The following is a 23,196-nucleotide window of genomic DNA, read 5'->3' as shown; positions in this document are numbered from 1 at the left end:
GACAGGGGGAGCCCCTCTGTCTCAGAGAAGGTGTCCTGGAGAGGGTAACCTCTCCGCCGGGCCCCTAAGAGGGGACATGGATAAGAAGACGGCTCCTAACATTCTCCTGGGGGTCTCGGGATCCCCTTCAGGGAATCGGTTGTGCAGGTGTGGGCACCTGTCCAGCTGTGATCCCTCTGTCTGTCTGTCCATCCTTCGCTGGGCGTGCAGAAGCTCAGCTGGGGACTTGGAAGGTCACAGGGGTCAGCAGCTGTGTGGCCTCTCTGGGGTGGCTGTGAAGAGCTATGTCACACAGGCAGCTTTGGGGGCGTTCTGTTGACTACCTGTCGGTTTGATGTTAAGAAGAGTTTGGGTTTCAGCAAATTGGGGGCCTGTTTGTCCTGCTTACAAGAGAACCAACCCAAGTGAGAATCGACCCGAGCATGCCTTAAACAGACAAGAAGCTGGAGTTGAGCCTTAATACCAGGATTGTAGGTTTAGAAGCATTTTGGATACCAGTCTGTCTTCTCAGTTTCTCTATTCTTCTATTCATCATCCATCGATCCACCATCCATCATCCATCCATCCAACCATCCATCCACCATCCATCTACCATCCATCCATCCTCCATCCATTCATCCATCCATCCATCCATCCATCATCCATTCACCATCCATCCATCCATCCATCCATTCACCAGCCATCCACCCACCATCCATCCATCCATCCATCCACCATCCATCTACCATCCATCCATCATCCATCCATCCATCCACCATCCATCTACTATCCATCCATCATCCATCCATCCACCATCCATTCACCAGCCATCCACCCACCATCCATCCATCCATCCATCCATCCATCCATCCACCATCCATCCATCCACCATCCATCCTCCATCCATCCATCCATCCATCCATCCATCCATCATCCATTCACCATCCATCCATCATCCATCCATCCACCCACCATCCATCCATCCATCCACCATCCATCCTTCATCCATCCATCCATCCATCCATCCATCCATCATCCATTCACCATCCATCCACCCACCATCCATCCACCCACCCACCATCCATCCATCCATCCATCCACCCACCCACCACCATCCATCCATCCATCATCCATTCACATCCATCTACCCACCATCCATCCATTCACCCACCATCCATCCATCCATCCATCCACCATCCACCCACCATCCACCCACCATCCATCCATCATCCATTCACCATCTATCCACCATCCATCCATCCATCCATCCATCATCCATTCACCATCCATCCATCATCCATTCACCATCCATCCATCCTCCATCCATCCATCCATCCATCCATCCTCCATCCATCCATCCATCCATCCATCCTCCATCCATCCATCCATCCATCCATCCATCATCCATTCACCATCCATCCATCATCCATCCATCCACCCACCATCCATCCATCCACCATCCATCCTTCATCCATCCATCCATCCATCCATCCATCCATCATCCATTCACCATCCATCCACCCACCATCCATCCATTCACCCACCATCCACCCACCATCCATCCATCCACCATCCATCCATTCCATCCATCATCCATTCACATCCATCCACCATCCATCCATCCATCCATCATCCATTCACCATCCATCCATCATCCATTCACCATCCATCCATCCACCATCCATCCATCCATCTACCATCCATCCATCCATCCATCCACCATCCATCCATCCATCCATCCATCCACCATCCATCCATCCACCATCCATCCATCCATCCATCTCTCTGCCCCTCTATCCATCTCTCTCTTTTCCCTTCTTCTCTCTTTTTATCCATTTATCTATCTATTTTCCTATCTATCCATCGAATCCCATCACTTTCCCTGTGCAGATGAACATGAGTTGAAACACAACTCACTTCTCATTGGATTATGAACTTTGGGGTCCAGAGTCTGCACGTCTCTCTGGGGCCCATGGCAGGTACAGTGCAGAGCGGGCTCCCAGGAAATCCTTGTCGAATGAACAAAAGCGTTCAAAGAGCAGCTGGGCTGTTGCATTAATCCAGTTGCCTTGACAATGCCCGGTTTTTTCCTTCCCAGAGGGTTAGATAATTTGGAGTTGCTGGTCACTGGTGAAGCCATGTTTGTTTTGCAGGTCAGCGGTCATGTCCACTGTGTGGGTGCTGCTTGTGCCGGAATAAAGGCACGAGGACAGGCGAAGGGGACAGGCAGGTGCTGGGCTCACATGGCGGGTGTCAGACGTGTAGGAGGACGGGAAAGAGGGTGTGTGAACAGCCCCCCAGGAGGCAGGGACCAGGGAACAGCCGTGGCTTTGAGTTTTGACCGGGTCAGATATGCGAAGGCAGGTGATGGACTGGGCAGAGGCTGGCTTGGAGGATCAAGTGACAGAACAGGGTCAGGGTGGACCCCAGACCTGGGGACTCTGGGCATTGTGGTGGGCAGGACTGGATCCAGGAGGAATGGATGGTCCACCTCAGCTGGACACTTCATAGCCCTGACCACACGTGTCTCAACCCCCGTTGCCCCACAACACCCAGTGCAATGGACATAGGAGTGCCCCAGCCCATCCCTGGGCCCTGTGGTCTGGGTCTGTCTTTCTGACCTGGCCTGGGGATCCTCCCCTTTGTATATGTATGTATCAGAAACCCCCAAGTCCTCAGATCTGGTCCCCGTCAACCCACGACACCCCCAGCCCCCTCCTGATGGCCACGATGGAGAAGCCGGAGCTGTAAGATGGGGTGTTGAGGGAGTTTGGGGGACCCCCCATGTGTGGGAATACTAGCAAGGGCTTCCAGACCCCACATGCCACGCACGCTCTGTGCACGTGAGTGACTTGTTCTGCTGAAGTGTCTGCCCCTGGCGTGTCCCACAAGCCAGCAAGGGCTTTGTGTACCACCTCCCTGGACCCCAAGTGCCATGGTCCACCTCGCCTTTCCTGGTCCCGGGGGCTGGCCTAGGGTCCCCGAGAATGGCCTGGTGGAGACCGTCCCGCCGGGTCCCACTCACCCCTGCCCAGCACCCCTTGCCCTCTGACCCCTCCATCCATCTCAGGCACCTGGAGAAGCCAACACCTCTCCTAGGTGCCTGGTCCCCACCAGCTCCAAAATTGGGGCAAGGACCCCATCATGTGGTCATCTGGCCACACTGCAGGGAGGGCTCTGTGGTCCTGTCTATAGCCTTTAATTAATTACCTTCCTCCCAAATTGTGTGTGACAGAGACAGACAGAGACAGAGATAGAGGGACAGAGACAGAGATAGGGAGACTGACCAGCTGCCCCCCAATACAGATAGAGAACCTCATGTCGGGACCCCAAAGCCACCGGGCCGTAGGACACAGGTGGCCCCCCCTCTGCGAGAGCAGACTCACCCCCTGACACCAAGGCCCCAGACCAGCACCAGGCCTGGCCCGGCTCCCCGCCCCAGGGAGGCCAGGTGGGGATGTGCCCCCTGTGGTGTGGCCCACCTGGATGTGACGTGCTGACTCACAGCCAAGGACGGACGCCACGGCCTGTGAGCAACACCCACTCCCCCCAGGTGGCAGGGGCAGCCTGGCCAGTAGGGTTGGGGGCTTAGGTCCCGTGCCCACCCACTGCCCCTCTGGGCCCCGTCTCCTCACCTGTCAAGGGACGGCACGGCAGCAGAGCCCCCAGCAGGCTGTGGTACCCTGAAAATGTGGCCTGGGCTGGGTGGATGGAGTGGGGTGTGGCCTTGCTCAGGCTGAAGTCGGAGCTCAGAGTCTGGGGTCAAGGACTGGTGCCCCCCCTCCTGCCCCGCCCTCCTGAGGACCTGCCTTTGGCCAGGAGCCAGGAGCGGCCAGTGGTGGGCGGGGCAGAGCCCGGGGGCAATGAGGGGCCCTCTCATGAGAGCACGGCCACCCCCCACCCTCTGCCATCACATGCCCTGCTTCCCGGCTCAGAGACCTCTGGGTCCCTTGCTCCTTCCTGGGCGTCTGGTGCCGGGGTGACACCTGGGATGCTCTGACCGGTGCTGCTGCTGACCTCATCTCTGGAAAACACCAGCTGCTGACCTCCCATGTCAGGGTCTTCAGAGACCCGGGAGGACTGTAAACTCCGCCTCCTGCCCTGGGACCCAGGGGCATGGGGGCCGCTGGCTTTTCCCCACAGGCCAGCTCAGTGCCCGCCGGCTCTGGGTCCCCCAGGAAGCCCCGCCATTTTCCCACAGACAGTCCTGGGGGGCTGGTTTGATCCCCAGTAGCTTGCGGGACCTCTCCTGGGGTTGGGGGGCTGCTCTCTCTCCCCCTTGTCCAGGTCCAGATCCCCGACAGCCACAGGCTGGGAGGGCGGTGATGCTGCATCCAGATGGCCACGTGGGGGCGCCAACCCACAGGGAATGCCAGGGAGGGAGTGGACACTCAGGGCCGCTGGGGCCGGCAGTGCTGTGGGCCTCTCTGTGGCCTGGCGGAGATGACCAGGCCTGCCGCCGCCCTAGGGAACCATGGGTGCTGGGCGGGGCGTTGGGGAAGGAAGGACACAGGTAGATGGAGAGAGAACAGTGGGGCTGGGTATGACTAAGGTGTTGGGGGTTGACAAGGGCAAGCCCCAGGTGCCAGGAAGTGGGGGTGCTGGGGGGACTACACCCCATTTCTAGTGTGTGCACGCATATGCCATGTACCCCCACCCCAACATACACCTCCACCCAGACCCCCCACACACACCGTGGGAGGGAGACAGAGGGAGAACCTAGTGCCCAGAGGACTGTCACCGTGCACCAGGTCACAGGTGGCTCCCTGTCCCCATGCCCATCCACTGCCTGGTGTTTCTGGTAATGATGGTGCAACGGCCATGGGTGGACCCCAGATTCAGCTATGTTATGAGAACCAGGACCCCCAAGTCCCCTTCATCTGCTGTCCCCTTCGCCTTCTCCAGGGCAGGGTCCATCCTCACTGAAGCCACTGTTGTGACTCACCACAGGACGCACGCACACACGCACACACTCACACACGCACACACGCACACTCACACACGCACACACACACGCACACTCACACACTCACACACGCACACACTCACACACGCACACACTCACACATGCACACAGACACGCACACACGCACACACGCGCACACACACGCGCACACACTCACACACGCGCACGCACACACTCACACATGCACACACTCACACACGCACACACGCACACACTCACACATGCACACTCACACTCACACACGCGCGCGCACACACTCACACACGCACACTCACACACTCACACACGCACACACGCACACACTCACACATGCACACAGACACGCACACACGCGCACACACACGCGCACACACTCACACACACACACGCACACACTCACACATGCACACACTCACGCACGCACACTCACACACTCACACACGCGCGCACACACACTCACACACGCACGCACACATGCACACACTCACACACGCGCACACTCACACGCTCTGACACGTGCACACTCACACACGCGTGCACGCACACACGCACACACGCGCACACTCACACACGAGCACACACACGCGCGCACACACGCGTGCACACACGCGCGCGCGCACTCACACGTGCACACACTCACACATGCACACGCACGCACACACACACGCACACACGCACACACTCACACAGTCCACAAGCAGAGCTGTCCTGAGACAGGGCCCTGGGCTCAGGGTCCAGGCTCCCAATGCACTGGGACAGGGTTAGCCGTTTGTCCAGGGGGAGGGTGGCCGGCCACGTGGCCGGGATGGGGTGCACGTGCTCTGTCTCAGACGGCCCGTGTGGGCGCTGGGTGGGAAGCCCCGAGCTGGAGCGCTCCTTCCCGGGCTCCCGGGGGAGCGGACACCAGCAGCGAATCGGAGCCTGGCTCTGCCGCTCCGTCCTGCCCTGTGCCCCCGCCGCCCAGCCGCCCCCCAGCCCTGCTCGCTCCTGGCGCCGGCCGGGTCTGACCCCCTCCCGAGCTTCCTGCTGCCCCCACGGGCTCTCCCGGCCCCGTCCTCTCGGTGAGTCACCCCAGCTGTCCTTCCTCCCGTCTCCCTGCTCCCTGTGCTCGCGGGTCTGATTCCTGCTGAGCAGCGGGTGTCGCCTGTCAGGGTGACACAAACCAGGGCCACCGTGCTGCAGAGGCCGCAGGAGCAGAGCGGCTCCGCGGTGCCCGCGGGCGAGGCTGGGACGTGCGTCCCGGAGAACGTTGTGTGCCCATAGCCGCAGGGCTGCCAGGCCCCGGGTGCTGAGGTCACCCGCAGTGACCGCCAGCACTCCGTCACCCTGATAACTCCCACCACAGCTCCCAGGGTTGGTGTCAGGACCCTGTACAGGGAGCAGGACACACCGATTTGTCCTTGGAGGGCAGGGGCAGTGACTGGCCGCCACCCCACCACCCCCACCGGGGGGCAGGAGACCTGCCGTCCCTGCCGGAAGGGAGGAGGAAGGCTGGAGGGGACTGCTGCCTGGCTGCGGCTGGTCCCCTGCACCCCCTCGCAGGGTCCCTGGTCCAGAGGCCTGGGCTCTGCCTTGCGGGGGTCCCAGAGGTTGCTCCTCTGAAGCAAACGGCCCAGGTCCTACAGGCGGTCAGGATGTCCCTTCCTGTCCCCTCTGGGAGCAGGGGTGCATGCTGGTGGAGTGGGGGGTGGGGACAGGCCTGCTGCCAATCAGGTTGAGCCAGGCTTCCTGGGAAGGCAACCCCTTATCCCCTCCCGCCCCCCCCCACACACACAGGGGTCTTAACGGGGGGGGGGACGAGCCCATACTCACGAGGCTGGGGCAGCTGCTCCGCTGACCGCTAGCCAGAACGCCTGAGGCCTCAGCCACCACCCTGTCTGTCCTCCCTGAGACGCCAGCTGCCTCCGCTGGGTGTGGAATACGGGGGCAGGGGTGGCCCGGATGGAGAAAGTCCTAGCCTGGGCTGGGGCCTCTCATTGCTGGGACCGTGGAGTCCGGGGGTAGACCCGAACATGGAGGTGGAGCCCCCCAGGATGCAGGATCCCCGAACCCAACGAGAGGCCCTCCGTGGTGGTGGTGGTGGTGGTGGCGGTGGTGGTGGTGTGGTCATCGACCACTGTCCCAGCTCACAGAAGCAGTCGTGCCAACACACACATGCTGGGACCTGTCTCCCTGCAGCCTTGAACGCCAAGAAACCCAGGAAGAGCCGAGGCCGCAGACACGTCCCCTTTGTCCGACCCCCCCACCCCTTTGTCCGACACCCCCACCCCTTTGTCCGACACCCCCACCCCTTTATCCGACCCTCCCACCCCTTTGTCCGACCGCCCACCCCTTTGTCCGACACCCCCACCCCTTTGTCCGACACCCCCACCCCTTTGTCCGACCCCCCCACCCCTTTGTCCGACACCCCCACCCCTTTGTCCGACACCCCCACCCCTTTGTCCGACCCTCCCACCCCTCTGTCCGACTGCCCACCCCTTTGTCCGACACCCCCACCCCCACCCCGGGCACAGCCACCACCTGGAGCCGGGGTTCCTCACACCCAAAGGGCTGTTGCACACACTCTGCCATCTTGGACGGGATGCCCGCACCAGGCATCTGGGTCACCTGGGCCCCTGGTGGTTTCCGGGCGGCCTGTACGCGTCCGGCTGCTGTTCAGAGGGATGGGAGGTCACTCCTGTCCTCCTTCGAGTGTTTCTCTTTAGGGTTTCTGATGAGCACAGAAACCTTTTATAACCAGGAAATGCTGTCTAGATGGTTTTTAGTTAAAACGGTGGCTCTTTGGTAAGAACTATAAAGCCAGAAACATCCCCATCCACTGGACTCCAACAGGCTATTGTGTGCCTGGTTAAAACGTCAGCAGGGGCCCTGTCCGGTTGGCTCAATGGTACAGCGTCGGCCTGGCGTGCAGGAGTCCCGGGTTGGATTCCCGGCCAGGGCACACAGGAGAAGCGCCCATCTGCTTCTCCACCCCTCCCCCTCTCCTTCCTCTCTGTCTCTCCCTTCCCCTCCCGCAGCCAAGGCTCCATTGGAGCAAAGATGGCCCGGGCACTGAGGATGGCTCTGTGGCCTCTGCCTCAGGCACTAGAATGGCTCTGATTGCAACAGAGCGACGCCCCAGATGGGCAGAGCATCGCCCCCTGGTGGGCGTGCCGGGTGGATCCCGGTCGGGCGCATGCGGGAGTCTGTCTGACTGCCTCCCCGTTTCCAGCTTCAGATAAATACAAAAAACAAAAACAAAAACAAAAAAAGAAAAAAAAAGTCAGCAGGACAGAGGGACATGGGGACAGTGAAGCTTCTCTTCGGCTGTGGCCCCACCCCAGACTCCAGGGGCCCCCTCTCCAGAGCCAGTTCTGGGGAGTCCCACAGACTGCACTGTGATGAGACAGGTCCCTCCTGGCACCCCAGCCCCACCCCTGCACACAGCTGCCTCCCCCCCAACCCCCCCTACAGCCGGCCCCCAATTGTGGGAGTGTCGGGGGGGGGGGCGAGTGGAGGGCAGGTTTTCACATTCATAAAATTACTCTCCCGTGTGCGTGCGAGACGTCAGCGTGCCGGGCTCTGCCTGGCCCCCGGCGTGATCGGGAGCAGATAAAAGGGAAAATGAGACTCTCCTGACCACGAGCCCACAGCTGTTTCCGTAGATACGGGATCGTGGGGAGCGAGGAGACAGCGGCCAGCGCGTCTGTCCTCGCCCCCCGCCCACCGTGGGCGGCCCTGGCCGGAGCTTTGCTTCCTGCGCCTCTAAAGCCGGATTGAATTAGGGAGACGCCCTGGACAGCGGCCGGAACGCAGGCACACGGGGGTGAACGTGGGCGGGCGAGCAGACACGGAGGGGGCGCGCGTTGCCCCAGACGCCCTGGCAGGGTGGCCAACGCAGGAGCTGGGGCCGCACCCCTGTTTCCCTTGCCCGTTCCCTCTTCTGCAATGACGCGTTATCATGGAAGATAACGCGTCATTATTTAAAAAAAAAAAAAAAAAAAATCAGTCAACCGTCCTGGTGCTGCTAATGGGGAGGAAGTACACGGACAGGCTGCCGGCCTTGCCCAGGGGGCCCCGGGGACGGGACTGGGGTCCGTGGAGGCAGCCCTGAGGTTCCCACAGGCGGCAGTGACCCCCCCAGAGTGAGCATCCCGGAGCCAGGGGATGGCTCATCCTTCCCTCCCGGCCTCCATCAGTGCCGCGCAGTGTCCACGGAGAGGCGGGGGGACCTCGTCACGGGGAAGCCGGCCTGGGTACCCACCCCGCCGTCCGGGGGAGAGCCTGGGGGCCCTGCAGACCCCAGACTGCGGTTTCCCCTGGGCCGAGGGAGGAAGCCGCGTCCCCAGCTCGGCACCCCCCAGTCCCCACGGCGATCCGATCTGGGCCTGGACGTGTCCCCGTGTCATGTGTCTCCGTAGGCCCAGCCGCTGCCCCGTCCTTCCACGCCGAGCTTCTGTGTCCAGTGAGCACCCGGTCTCCTGGAGACAGGCTGCTTGCTCTGCCAGTGTGGCCACGAAGGGGACAGAGTGGACCCCTTCTCAGCCCCTCCGCAGCCACCCAGCCAGCCCTCTGACCAGACGGGAACGCTCGAGTGGAGAAGACAAGGCGGCCGTCCGCCCTGCCCAGGGCTGCTCTGGGGCCTCTTCAAACCATCCTTCTCTCTCTTTATGCGAGAACAGGTTATCCGTGGGCACGGTCCCAAAATCCAGACCCGGTCTCCAGGGCACAGGACAACACCATTGCCAGGTCCTCCCCACATCGCCTGTGCGGAAGGACGCCCAGATGTGTGAGTGTGTGTGTGCACGCGTGTCCCTGTGTGTGAGTGTCCATATCAACCTGCCAGCCAGCCGGTCACCTCCGCGGCCATCTGCCGATGGACCTGCGTGGACCTGAATCTTCCCTTCCCAGCCGAAGGGGCAGAGATTTATCCTGGAGGACACATCCAGGTGGCATTGCTGGGTCATTTGTAATTTGAGGAAATAGTGGCCGAGGGCTTGCTGTCCAGAGGGCATTGAGGACATTCCCAGTGGACACCCGAGCAGGGGTGGCTGAGAAGGTTGTTTTACTGGGGCCACTTACAAAACGTCCAACAGTGTCTAGAATCTATTTCCTGGGTTGTGGGGGGGGCAGCTCCCCTCGGATTCTGAGAACAGCAGTGGGGGGGGCAGCTCCCCTCAGACTCGGAACAGCAGTGGGGGGGGCAGCTCCCCTCGGATTCTGAGAACAGCAGTGGGGGGGGCAGCTCCCCTCGGACTCTGAGAACAGCAGGGGGGGGGCAGCTCCCCTTGGACTCTGAGAACAGCAGTGGGGGGGGCAGCTCCCCTCAGACTCGGAACAGCAGTGGGGGGGGCAGCTCCCCTCGGACTCTGAGAACAGCAGTGGGGGATGAGGCCCCCTCACCATCACCGACGGGGACTAGGGTGAGAGGGTGAGCAAGGAAGGGCGCTTTCTGGAAGTGGTCGCAGCGCCGGGGTCAGAGGCTTTGGCCAGGACGGGAATTGCTGGGAGCCTCCAGGTGCCTCTCCGGGGTCCTGGCCCATCACGGGGGGTCTCTTGGACCCCCGGAACATACCCCATGCTCCACCGACCGTGGGGCTGGTTGTTCCCCAAAGGCCTTGGGGTGCAGCAGAGAAGGAGGTAGACCCCGAGGCCCAGGGGCGTGTTCGTGTGGGCACCGGACAAGGTGGCAGGCCGGGCGGGAGCAGGAGTCAGAACTGCAGGAATCCCATGTGGGCACCAGTGGAACCAGGCAGGGGACCAAGGTGCTGTCCTTGAAGTGCCACCTGGACACAAAAGAGCAGGCCCCGGCTGACGGTGGGGTGGCATGGGGTCCAGCCCTCTGGGGGCCAGGAGGCCAGAGGCCCCATGGGCTAGAGTCAAAGAAAAGAGACCCTTCCAGGGGAGCTCCTGCCCCCCCGCTGGACCCCCACATTCAGTCCTGCCCCCCCTGCAGGGCCCCCACATTCAGTCCTGCCCCCCCCACAGGACCCCCACATTCAGTCCCGCTACCCCCCCGCAGGACCCCCACATTCAGTCCTGCTGTCCCCCCCGCAGGACCCCCACATTCAGTCCTGCCCCCCCGCAGGGCCCCCACATTCAGTCCCGCTACCCCCCCCGCAGGACCCCCACATTCAGTCCCGCTACCCCCCCCCCGCAAGACCCCCACATTCAGTCCCGCTACCCCCCCCGCAGGACCCCCACATTCAGTCCTGCTGCCCCCCCACAGGGCCCCCACATTCAGTCCTGCCCCCCCGCAGGGCCCCCACATTCAGTCCTGCCCCCCCGCAGGGCCCCCACATTCAGTCCCGCTACCCCCCCACAGGACCCCCACATTCAGTCCCGTTACCCCCCCGCAGGACCCCCACATTCAGTCCCACTACCCCCCCCGCAGGACCCCCACATTCAGTCCCGCTACCGCCCGCAGGACCCCCACATTCAGTCCTGCTACCCCCCCGCAGGACCCCCACATTCAGTCCTGCTGCCCCCACCCCTGCAGGGTCCCCACATTCAGTCCCGCTACCCCCCCACAGGACCCCCACATTCAGTCCCGTTACCCCCCCCGCAGGACCCCCACATTCAGTCCTGCTACCCCCCCGCAGGACCCCCACATTCAGTCCCACTACCCCCCCCCGCAGGACCCTCACATTCAGTCCCGCTACCCCCCCCGCAGGAACCCCACATTCAGTCCCGCTACCCCCCCCACAGGACCCCTATATTCAGTCCTGCTGCCCCCCCGCAGGACCCCCACATTCAGTCCTGCTGCCCCCACCCCTGCAGGGTCCCCACATTCAGTCCTGCCCCCCCCCGCAGGGCCCTGGGCTACAATCTCCATGCCATCCCCTCCCTCCCTCATCTCCCTGCCCGGTGGGTGACTGCAGGGCTCTGAACCCCACTGGACACCGGCGGTGATGTCCTCAGTGCCCTGCAGACCAGCCCCCAGACCACTCGAGCTCAGTAGCCCGTCCTACTGACTCAGGCCTGCGTTCCCAAGGGGGCGGGCATAGCTGCCACCCCCCACAGAAAGCGGGCACGACCTCCCCCCCACCCCACCTGCTGCGTCTCTAGGGGGTGCCTGGTGTGTCTCAGCACTTGTCACTCTGACAGTGTTCTTTGTCCTTTGTCACCCCTGACCCTTCTGACAAACATCGAAACCTCAGCGTCCACCCCGGGAGGGCATGGCCCCTGTGACGTCCCCACCACGGGGGGGCATGGCCCCTGTGACGTCCCCACCACGGGGGGGCATGGCCCCTGTGACGTCCCCACCACGGGGATTCACAGCAGGCAGCCGGGCAGATGCCACAGTTCAAAAAGGAAAACAGGCCACCATGGGTCCCGCTTCTCCAAACATAGACTCGTGTCGTCACACGCCTTTGGGGGAGGGGCTGCACCTCCCTCTGGATGGGGGCGCTGCTGGACCCTGGGGGAGGGTGCCCCACACAAGACCCCGACCGCAGAGACCGCCAGGGACAGGTCAACGTGCCTGACCCGTGGGGTCGCATCTAAGCCAAACCCTCCTGATGACAAGGGGCTCGTCTGCAAAGGGTCACTGGGGGCCAGAGGCCGGGAGGGTGGTTCTCGGGAAAGCCGGTCACTGGGGCCAGGGGCCGGGAGGGTGGTTCTCGGGAAAGCCGGTCACTGGGGCCAGGGGCCGGGAGGGTGGTTCTCGGGAAAGCCGGTCACTGGGGCCAGGGGCCGGGAGGGTGGTTCTCGGGAAAGCCGGTCACTGGGGGCCAGGGGCCGGGAGGGTGGTTCTCGGGAAAGCCGGTCACTGGGGCCAGGGCCCGGGAGGGTGGTTCTCGGGAAAGCCGGTCACTGGGGGCCAGGGGCTGGGAGGGTGGTTCTCGGGAAAGCCGGTCACTGGGGCCAGGGGCCGGGAGGGTGGTTCTCGGGAAAGCCGGTCACTGGGGCCAGGGCCCGGGAGGGTGGTTCTCGGGAAAGCCGGTCAGCGTCCAGAACAACAACGTGTCCATCTCAGCACGGAAAATGGGCTGAGGGGACCATCGTCAGGAGGGGTCGACCGGGAGGCAGGAGGCACAGCGCCTGCCTGGGGGGCCTGCTGCACGTCAGGGGGGCCCCCACCTCATCCTGACGTCTTTGGCAAAAAACACAACAGTGGGGTCACCTCCGTTGTTGGGGAGATGGTGGGGCAGGTGCTCTCAGAGGACAGTGGCGCGTGTCTGGGGCACCCCCTGCAGAAGGTGCCAGGGCCCCACGGCCCACACGGCACTCCTCTCCCGAGGCTCAGCCTCCAGCTCGGGGAGCGAGGGACCAGGACCCCGGGACACCTTGTTTCTGTGTGTGTGTGTGTGTGTGCACATGTGTGTGTGTGTGCACACGTGTGTGTGTGTGCACACGTGTGTGTGTGTGTGTGTACGCACACGTGTGTGCCTGCGTTTGTTCCGAAGAGAATCTGAATCTTGTAGAATTCAAATGAGAAACCGCAACACAGATGCAGGGAGGCTGGGGCCCCGTGTGCCGCTGGGGGTGCGAGACAGCGTGTACTCTGTGGGGAGCGGGCTGGGGGGTCCTCGAGACACTCGGCACAGAATTTCCATCAGCTGCAGCAATCCCACTTCTGGAGACACACGTCCCCCAAAAGCTGAAGGCAGGGACTCAGACAGACACGGGCAAACCCATGTCCACAGCAGGCAAAGTTGGAAGCTGCAGCCCACGTGTCCATGGACGCAGGCTGGACGCACACCCACGTCCACGGCAGCGCAGTCACAGCAGCTAGAACGTGGAGGCAGCCCGCGTGTCCGTGGACGCAGGGTGGACGCACAGCGTGCAGCTCGTATGTGCAGTGGGGTAGCACTCAGCCCTGAGAAGGAAGGAGGGACGCTCTGACAGAGGCTGCACGCAGGGACCTTGACACTGTGCCGAGTGGATAAGCCAGACTCAGGAGGACACGGCCTGTGACCCACTCATGGGAGGTCCCCAGAGGAGTCAGACCCACAGGGACTGGAAGATGGTGGTGGGTGCCGGGCCTGGGGGAGGGGACAGGGAGCGGGGGTTTCGTGGGGACAGAGAGTCAGTCTGGGAAGACGGAATGTTCTGGAGATGATGGTTGTACAACAGTGTGGACGTGCTCAATGCCACTGAGCTGGGCACTGAAGACGGGTAAGGTGGGGAATTTTGTCATGTCTATTTTACTGTGGTTTTTAAAAATAAATGATTATTTAAAAAAAAACAACAACCCACTACTACAAAGAGGATGATGGGGGTGGGGAAGGTGATGGGAAGAGCCCAGGTCCGGAGGAGCTGCTGGGATAGGAGGGACCGGGAGCACCCCTGCCTGGGGGCGAGTGGGGGCTAGGATGCTGAGAAGGGGGCGAGGCCGGGGCAGGGGGGAGACCCGCAGGGCAGGCCTGGGACCTCCTACCGGGGTCGGGGGTGCGGTTCCCTGGCCAACACCCTTCACACGGCTGTTGTGGACCCAGCACCCCATCCTGGACCCTGAGTCCACGGGTGCCCCTAACATCTCTCTGGTCACTCGTTAAACAGCCGCAGAGGCCCGCTGTGCAGGTGCCGGGGAGATGCCATGGGGGGTACACTTGCCTAGGAAGACCCTCCATCCATGGGGAGGGACCAGTCTTGACTTAGTGAGTCACACAAGCCATGAAGGTTACAGCTGCAGCCAGGATACGGAGGGGGAGGGGCTCGAAACAGGGAGCACCTGGGGGAGGGCGGAGAGGGGGGTCCCCAAACCCACCCCAGCACTGCTGAGACCCTCTCCAGCGCCCCCTCCAAGGGCAGCTGCACAGAGGGGCCCCCACCGCCCCTTTGCCCCTGCATAGCTGTCCACAGCCCTCTCCTCCCTGGCCGGGTCCGGCCTGCCCAGAGGTCAGCCAGGGGAGGCCGTGTTGGGCTAGCCAGCGGAGGGAGGGAGGGAGTGAGGGCCACAGGAGCCCAAGCTAGGGTGGCCATAGTGTGGGTGGAGGTCAGGGAGTCCCCAGGCTACAGACTCCAGCCGCCAGGGGTGCTGGGTCAGCCCACTCAGCCCTCTGCCAACCCTGTTCCGTGTCCGGGCCCCTTGCTCCCAGCCTGACCATGTGCGGTGAGAGGACCCGGTGTTTCCCGGTCCTTGGGCGGCTAGGCTGCCTCCCCCAGCCTCAGTTTCCCCGAGGCCCCAGGTGGGACACCGGGCTGCCTTGCTCCTGCCCCCCACCCCCCGGAGGCAGCCAGATGACCACCACCGCAAGGTGCCCAGGCTCTAAAGTCCAGGGAGGTTGCCGGAATGTGGAACCTCCTCCCAGAAACCGTGGGGTGCTGAAGGGGTGCCCAGAGCACCATCTCCGCCGTCCCACAGCCTGCCACACCTCTATCTACCCCTCCCTCCCGACCCCAGGGCTGGGACGGAGGGGGGAGGGGTGGGGCGTGCAGGGGTCGTCTCCCACTCCTGACTCAAGACGGGGCTGGTCCCGGCAGATCCCCAGGTAGGGCTGGAAGCCCCGAATGGTTCTTACCCGCCCTGTGGGGACCTTCCGTGGGTCTCCCCAACCGAGTACAAGACCCTCAAGGGGTGGGAGGGACCCTGTCGTTTACAAAGGGCATCCCAGGAAAGGCCTGTTGAGTGGAGCTGGCCTCTCCAACCCCCCACTGTGCCCTTCCGGTGGGGTGGAGGGTGGGGGGCTGGGTGGCAGGAATGGGCCACAGCCCGTGTGTGGAAACCGAGGCCCAGCCAGCATCCCCAGGAAAACCCGGGCTTAGTTCCCGGGCCGGCCCAGGTGGGGACGGTGGCAGCTGCAGCTGGACGGGGCCGGCTCAGCCAGGAACGAGTTTATTAAAAACAAGCTCGAGATCAAGGCAGGCAGGCAGCCAGCGGGCGGGCATCAGCTGCACTCCTCCTCGGCCCCGAAGTCATCAAACACGGATAATCACAGATGAGCCCTGTCTAAATGTCACGGCAGGCCGGGCGGCAGGGCGCAGCCTGGAAATGTCAGCTGGCGGCCCGGCTCCTCCGAGCCCCGGGATTAGCCTCAGTCACCTGGAAAAGGGAGTGCCCGCTGCCCCCTCCCGCCCGGGCTGGGCAGGCACCTGGGCGGGGGCTCAGGGGGTTACAGCTGCGGGAGCTCGCAGGATTCTGCCAGGGTAGTGGGGCGGCAGGGAGGCCCCGGGAGAGAGGAGACCCCACCAGGGGAGGTGGGGCACAGAGGGGACCCTAAGACCCCTCCTCTCTGTGTGTGAAGGGGGCACAACCATCTCTTCTCAGAGCTTGTACACAAGGGCCTTGCCCTGCACGGGGTGTGACCCCCGGGGTGCCCTCGCCTCTGTACCTTACTTTGTCCCCTGCCCCCCCCCCGGAGGTCACACTCCAGGCCAGGCGCCCAGGGGGGTCCAGCTCTGGGCTCACAGAGCTGGGGGGGGGGTCAAGCTAACTGTGCATCAGGAGGACAGACGGCAGAGAAAGGGGGATGTGGACGGACACCCTGTATCTGTCACTGGGTCTCCTGCAGGATCTCAGTGCCTCCTGGGACCCCTTGTTCTGTCTGGGAGTCAACAGCACCGTCTTGCCCTGCAGATGTCAGTGTGGGGCCACGGTGAGACCTGGGAGCAGCTCCCCTGTCTCACGGGGCCAGGGGCTGCTCAGCACCTCTCCCCAGGAGGCAGGGCGGAGAAGAGGGGCGGGAGAACAAGATGAGGCAGGACCCGGAGGGTCGGGAATTCCAGCCGGGGCAAGAGAGGGTGCAGAGAGCACTGTGGAGGCCCTCTGTGAGCCCAGCGGCCAGGGGAACTGGGGGTCCTGAATGCCTGGAACAGCAAGGGGAAGGGAACCCGCCTGGCTGCCCACATGTTCAGCTGGTGTGGTCTGGTCCACGCTGAGCAGACTAAGGCTGTCCCCTCCCATACTTTGGCCACTATACCTCTGCTAATGCAACCCGGAGAGAGCCATGTAGCCCCAAGGGGACTGGTCAGGTGCGGGAAGCTGCGTTTCCCTGCAAGATGGGAAGGGGAGTCTTTAGGGATGAACGACAAGGCAGCTCCTCACCACCAAGAGCCCGGAAGCTCAGAGCAACGGGACCACGGGGGCAGGTGACGGGGACCCAGGTCATGGCACCCGGGCTGGGGAGGGACACCGGCCTTGCAATTAGACCTGATGGCTGTCAGAACACAGCTGCCGTCGCTGCCGTGAGTGACTAATGGGAACTGAATGTTGCCCTTGCTTTCCTCTCTGTTAATCTGTCAGACGCCGAGAGAGCGGGGTTGGGGGGGGCATGTGTGTGTGGGGAGGGGGGCCAGGCTGAGTCACCGCATGGGGCAAGGGAGGGGTCTGGACAGGGACCCCAAGAACCAAAACACCTGGCCAGAGCCTGCGGCCTTGGCCATGACATTATGAGAGGGTCTGGAGGAAAGGTGCCAGGAGTCACCCTAGGTGTCACCTGCCAGGGTCCTTCAGACCTTCTGGGCCCCTACTGCCTACCACAGGCACACAGAAGACACACACGAGCGCACATGCTTGTACACACCTGCACATCCACCCACATCCACGCATCTGTACTTAGAGTGCACATGTTAATGTGCACACGTCCGCAGATGCTTACAGGCATACCTGCACACAGCACACGTGCACACGCCTTCACACTTGCTTACGTGCGTACACACGCACACTAGAATGCATTCACAGGCACACATCCTCACGGGGCACATGCATGCAGAGGCGTGCACTCACGCACGCATGCTCACATGTGCACGCATGCACATTCACACACGCCGATCAGCGAAGCCGTGGGCAGAGCTCCCGTCCCGGGCTCCAAACCCGGCTGCCCTCGGCCATCCCGACGCCTCCAGCCCCTGCGTCCTCCTGTCCAGGGTGCAGGCCTCCAGGTGTGGGGGGCGCTCCACCCAGAGCCTCTGCCCCCTCCGCCTGGTGTGCGGCCGGCCTCCTGTCCCCCGAAGCACATGAGCAGTGAAGGGGGTGCTCTGAGGGCTGGGGGCTTCTGCCCTTCCTCCTACAGCTGATCACCAGGGGCTTTGAGACCCCCGGCCGTCCAGGGCAGCTGACTCGAGCCCCTGCGTCCCGGCCCTCCATCCTGCCCTCTCCTCTGCCTCCCTCTGCCCCCTCCCTGCCTGGCCCCACAGGACCCTCTGGCTGCCTTGTTCCCCTCACCTGGAAGGGACACCCCCACCCAGTCTTCTTGGCCAGTTTGCATCCTGAAGACGCTCCCTCTCGGCGGGGTCTGGACCACAAAGGGCGCTGGCTGGTCCGCCCTCCCATCCCCGCAGTGCAGCTTTCAGCAGACCACTTCATGCTAGTGCTGGGCAGACCCCCCTCCCCCCACTGAAAGGACCCTAGGATGGGGACCCTGGGGCAGGGGCAGAGAGCTTCTCCAGAGGCCCGAGCACGCCAGTCCCTGCTGCCGGCGAAACCTGGTGTCCCCACTGTGCACATGGAAAAACGGAGTCCGGACACAAGGGACTAGGCCAGGGCTCCCTTTCCTGCCCCCCCCAAGGTGGGGTCTCCGGCACAGAGCCAGGAGCCCAGCTGCCCACCCAGGGCAGGCCCCGTCCAGGAGGATTCTGTGCTGGGGTAGGGGGAAGGAATCCCAGTGAGGAGGCAACGGGAGGCCTGCCTGGAGGAGGGGGCAGCCACCCAGCCCAAGGGGTTGGCAGGATTTGTGATAGGGAAAGGAACAAGGGGGTCCACGTGAGGGTGGAGAAGCCAGGCCCTCAGAGGGGCGGGGGCGGGGCCGGGGGCGGGGCGGGGCCGGGGGCAGGGAGCGGGGGTGGGGGCAGAGGCAGGGGCAGGGGGCAGGGGCGGGGCCGGGGGCGGGGCCGGGGCGGGGCCGGGGGCAGGGAGCGGGGGTGGGGGCAGAGGCAGGGGCAGGGGGCCGCGGACGGCCCCACGCTGCTCTGCTGCGGGCCTGGCTTCCAACCATCCAATTACCCTTAAGTGCAGCCCATCGACCAGCGGGCGGCCCAGGTTCCACTTGTCGATATTCCCCGCCGGCTGCTCGCCTGGCCGGCCAGGCGGCTCCATCCGATGGCCTCCTCAGAGCTAATTGCTCTGACATTTCAGCTCTGGCGGCGGATGTGTCAGGGAATCTTGAGACTTCTTCCAGCTTGAAGGAAGGTGGGCAACTCCTTCTCCGCCCTCCCTCCTGCAACGCTGAGGTCCCCCGGGCAGGGCGAGGCTACAGGAGGGCAGCTCAGTGCCCCCCACGGTGGGGTGAGCAGGGGTGTGCTCTCTGCTCTCTGTAGATGCCCCAGGCCGGGGGCGGGGGGCGGGGGGAGCAGGCCTCCCAGTCCCTAGCAGGGCCCAGGCACCACAGGACCCCCCACGGTGGGGTGAGCAGGGGTGTGCTCTCTGCTCTCTGTAGATGCCCCAGGCTGGGGGCCGGGGTGGGGGGGGAGCAGGCCTCCCAGTCCCTAGCAGGGCCCAAGCACCACAGGACCCCCCACGGTGGGGTGAGCAGGGGTGTGCTCTCTGCTCTCTGTAGATGCCCCAGGCTGGGGGCCGGGGTGGGGGGGGGAGCAGGCCTCCCAGTCCCTAGCAGGGCCCAGGCACCACAGGGCCCAGGGTAGCATGACATCCCCAGTGCCCCGTGTCCTCAGAGGGGTGTGAGTGTGTCCATGTCCAGGCAGGTCAGTCTCCCTGTGAGCGGGGACACTGGTCTCAGGCTCTGGGCTCAGTGCCCTGGGCCCTGTGAAGAGAGGTGTGGGGTGGACCTGGTCCGCTGGGCTCAGCCCTTCCCCCCGCTCACCCCTTGGAAGCGGCCTTTGACTCCCAGGGAGCTGGGAGCACCTTCTCTGGCTTCGCATGTGAATTTTTTTGGGGGGGCCCTGCAGAACCACGGGATGAGGACTGAGGACCCCAGAGCTGCACCTCCTCTGTCCCCCTCCTCAGCTGTTTCTGGGCTGCCCCCCCGTGAGCCCGGGCTATGGGGGGGGGGAGGAGCTGGGGTCTGCAGCTCGGGGGAGCACAGCCCCGAGGCCACGGAGCTGGGCCGAATGCTGCTGGCCTCGCCCGCCCCTGCCCACGCAGGGAGGGGGGCACGCTGTCTTTACCTGCTATTAAGTCCCCTGGAGGCCCTCGCTCCTGCTCGCTTGCTGGGAAAGAGGCTGTTGAGCTCAGCGCCTCCTAATTGCAGGCAGGAGCCGTGATCATTCGGCGTGACTGTGAGGGGAAGAGGCGCAGGGAGGCGGGAGCCGGGGAGGGGACCCGAGGGGACCGGCGGGTGGGGCCCTGGCCATGACTACATCCCTCGCCATCTCGCCTCCATGCCGCCCCTCCTCCCAGTTCACCCCCAAGCCCACTCCCTGGACGCCCACCCTACCACCTCTCCTGCCCCTGCCTGCACCCCCTGGACGCCCACCCTACCACCTCTCCTTCCCCTGCCTGCACCCCCTGGACGCCCACCCTACCACCTCTCCTGCCCCTGCCCGCACCCCCTGGACGCCCACCCTACCACCTCTCCTGCCCCTGCCCGCACCCTCTGGACGCCCACCCTACCACCTCTCCTGCCCCTGCCCGCACCCCCTGGACGCCCACCCTACCACCTCTCCTGCCCCTGCCCGCACCCCCTGGACGCCCACCCTACCACCTCTCCTGCCCCTGCCTGCACCCCCTGGACGCCCACCCTACCACCTCTCCTGCCCCTGCCTGCACCCCCTGGACGCCCACCCTACCACCTCTCCTGCCCCTGCCCGCACCCCCTGGACGCCCACCCTACCACCTCTCCTGCCCCTGCCCGCACCCCCTGGACGCCCACCCTACCACCTCTCCTGCCCCTGCCCGCACCCCCTGGACGCCCACCCTACCACCTCTCCTGCCCCTGCCCACAGAGAACCCCTCGCAGCCCTGCCCTCCCTCCCTTTCGGGGTCTCTGTTCACCCAGGGGGTGCTGGCAGCCCCAGCCTGTTAGGCCACCCCGAACCCCGGAGCACAGAGACCACAGGGCCCTTGAAAGAGCAATGTCTCCAGAGTGGGGGGAGCACTGGCCGTGTGGCCCAGAGAGGTCGCTCACCTCAGTCTTTCCAGCTGCAGGATGGGTCCATAATGCCTCGCCTGTGAAGGCGGATGCTGCAGTTCACCGACTGGGGTGCACAGGATACAGGGGGACCTCCAGGTGGGAATGGGGAGGATTCGGGGGGTCCTCCCCGGCCCCCTCGCCATCTGCGGTGGAGGAGGGGCACAGTACCCCTGGGCAGGGCTGGTGGACCAGGGGCCCTTCTGAGCCAGCCAGCCCTGGGAGTGTGGCTTCCCAGGATGCACAGGGGACCCACGGACAAATGGACACACAGACGGACGCCTGGTTGGTGTGAGGCCGGAGGCCAGAGGGGACAGCGGTCCTCCCCTCGAAGGGTGGTCCACTGGCTCTGGCCCTCAGCACGGGCCTGGGCCCTGGTTGGCCACCTGGCTCCAGGGAGGAACCGAGAAAGCTTAGCCCCCACCTAGCCCCACGCCGGCTCAGGTAGAAAAGGAATTAACAAACAATATTTGTGTCAGCTGGAGACATTTGCCGAAAGGTTAAATCCACAGCGGTGCCGGAGGATGGTCCTCCTGTGGCGGTATTTAGAAGATCGGTAAGCTCCCTACCCCACCCCCGCCCCCATCACACCCCCTGGGAGCAAACGGGTGGGGCACTAACTAAGGGTCCCGGCAGCCCGCTCTGGAGGGGGCAGTGAAAACCTCCCAGGCGTAGAGGCCAGGCTGCCAGGGATGAGGGGCTCAGGCGGGTCGGCTGCAGCCTGGGGCAAGGGACGCTCTCGGGCCACCCTGTCAGCTCACGAAGGGGGAGCCCAGCCCCCACCCTCAGCACTGGGGTCTGGGCAGATCCTGGCAGAGCGGTTCAGGGCACACGTCGGTGTCGTCGGTGTTGGAGACTTCCCCTGGGCCAGGGCCTCAAGGCAGATGCCACCGAGACCTTGTTCTAAAGTTGTGCAGAGTCCAGGAGCTGGGACCAGCCAGGGTCTGCCCCAAGCACAGGAGGCCAGTGAGAGCCAGGGGGTGGTGGGGTTCCTGCCCTCACAGGGACTTTGCAGGGAAGGGAACACCCAGGAGAAGCGGAGAGCAGAGGTGGGGGAGATTAACATCCGGAGCAAGACAGAGTAGGCATTGCAGAGTGAGTGACGGCCAGACTGGGCTTTGTGGGACGTGTAGGAGCTCGCCAGGAAAAATGGTGGCTAAGAAATGTGTTTCACACTGGGTGTCATGGAGCCCCAAACCCTCCTGGAGGAGGAAGCGGGGGTAGTTAGGGTGACAAGAGCAGCAGGGGCAGGTGAGAGGGGGTGCTTTCCTTTAAACCAAACTGCTTCCAGAGGGCAATGGGGAGCCATGGAGGGTTGTGGAGTGAGGGAATGATGCTCTTTTTGGGTAAGGTCCAGGAGGAAAGGGGCTGTGATAAAAAGTGGGTGATTCCTGGGGTTCCAAGAGGCGCCAGTGAGGTGGACTGAGGTAACCTGGTGACCGGTCAGGGGTGGACCTACGGGGCTGGGCGGGCATGGAGATGAGGACTTCTGACGTCTGCTGTGACTGCTATGTCCCCCTAGCCTGCGGAACCCCATCTCCAGTGGCTGCACATCAGGCCCGCTCCCTCTCCAGAAGGGAGTGGCAGGTCAGTGGGCTTCCACGTGGGGTCCTCCTTCCCTCTCCACACCGTTCCTGCTGACCCCTCACTGCCCAGGGTCCCTTCCACGAGGCTCTTTTATTCCAGAGCGAGAGGAAACCTTTCCCTGAAGAGCCCAGAGCTGCTGCTGGTCCCACAGCCGCAACGTCCACAAGCCTTTGCCCAAAGCTGTCCTCTCCCGGGGTGCCCCTGTCCCGGGGAGGCCGACACCAGCATGAACGTGGTGTCTGCGGCTCAGGGGAACCTGCGGGCAGGTTGTCCTCAGGTGCCCCCCGGGGTGATGGAGCCCTGGGGGCCGGCTGAGGTGGATGCAGGGGGCTCAGGGGGGCTTCAGGGAAGGAGGAGGAGAGGGGGGACTCAGGACCCTCTGAGCTCAGGGGTGGGAGAGTTCCTCCAAGAAGGGACCAGAGGAGAAGCTGGGGTCTGGAGGTGGGTGTGAGGAAGCCTCCGTGAGCTGGGCTGCAGCCTCCACACAGGTGCTGGAGATTTCCCTGTCCCCAGTCCCAGCCGCCTCCTCTATGCTGGAAGGACGTTTCTAGTCGTTTCTGGGATGTTCCTAGTCCTGCCGGACGCCTGGGGACCCGGGAGCAGCGGGCTGGGTGGGTGCGGTTGACACCTCTGTGGATGGCACCCCATGGAACCTTGCTGTGGGACCCTGTTGGGGAACTTGCTGAAAGGAAGAATCGCCTGGAGAAGCGGAAGGCCGCCCGAGGTCCGTCCATCCGT

Source organism: Saccopteryx leptura, chromosome 1 (genome assembly GCF_036850995.1).
Source record: "Saccopteryx leptura isolate mSacLep1 chromosome 1, mSacLep1_pri_phased_curated, whole genome shotgun sequence".
In the NCBI taxonomy this organism is placed as follows: domain Eukaryota; kingdom Metazoa; phylum Chordata; class Mammalia; order Chiroptera; family Emballonuridae; genus Saccopteryx; species Saccopteryx leptura.
The sequence above is the reverse complement of the archived record's forward strand: the minus strand, read 5'-3'. Positions refer to the sequence as shown.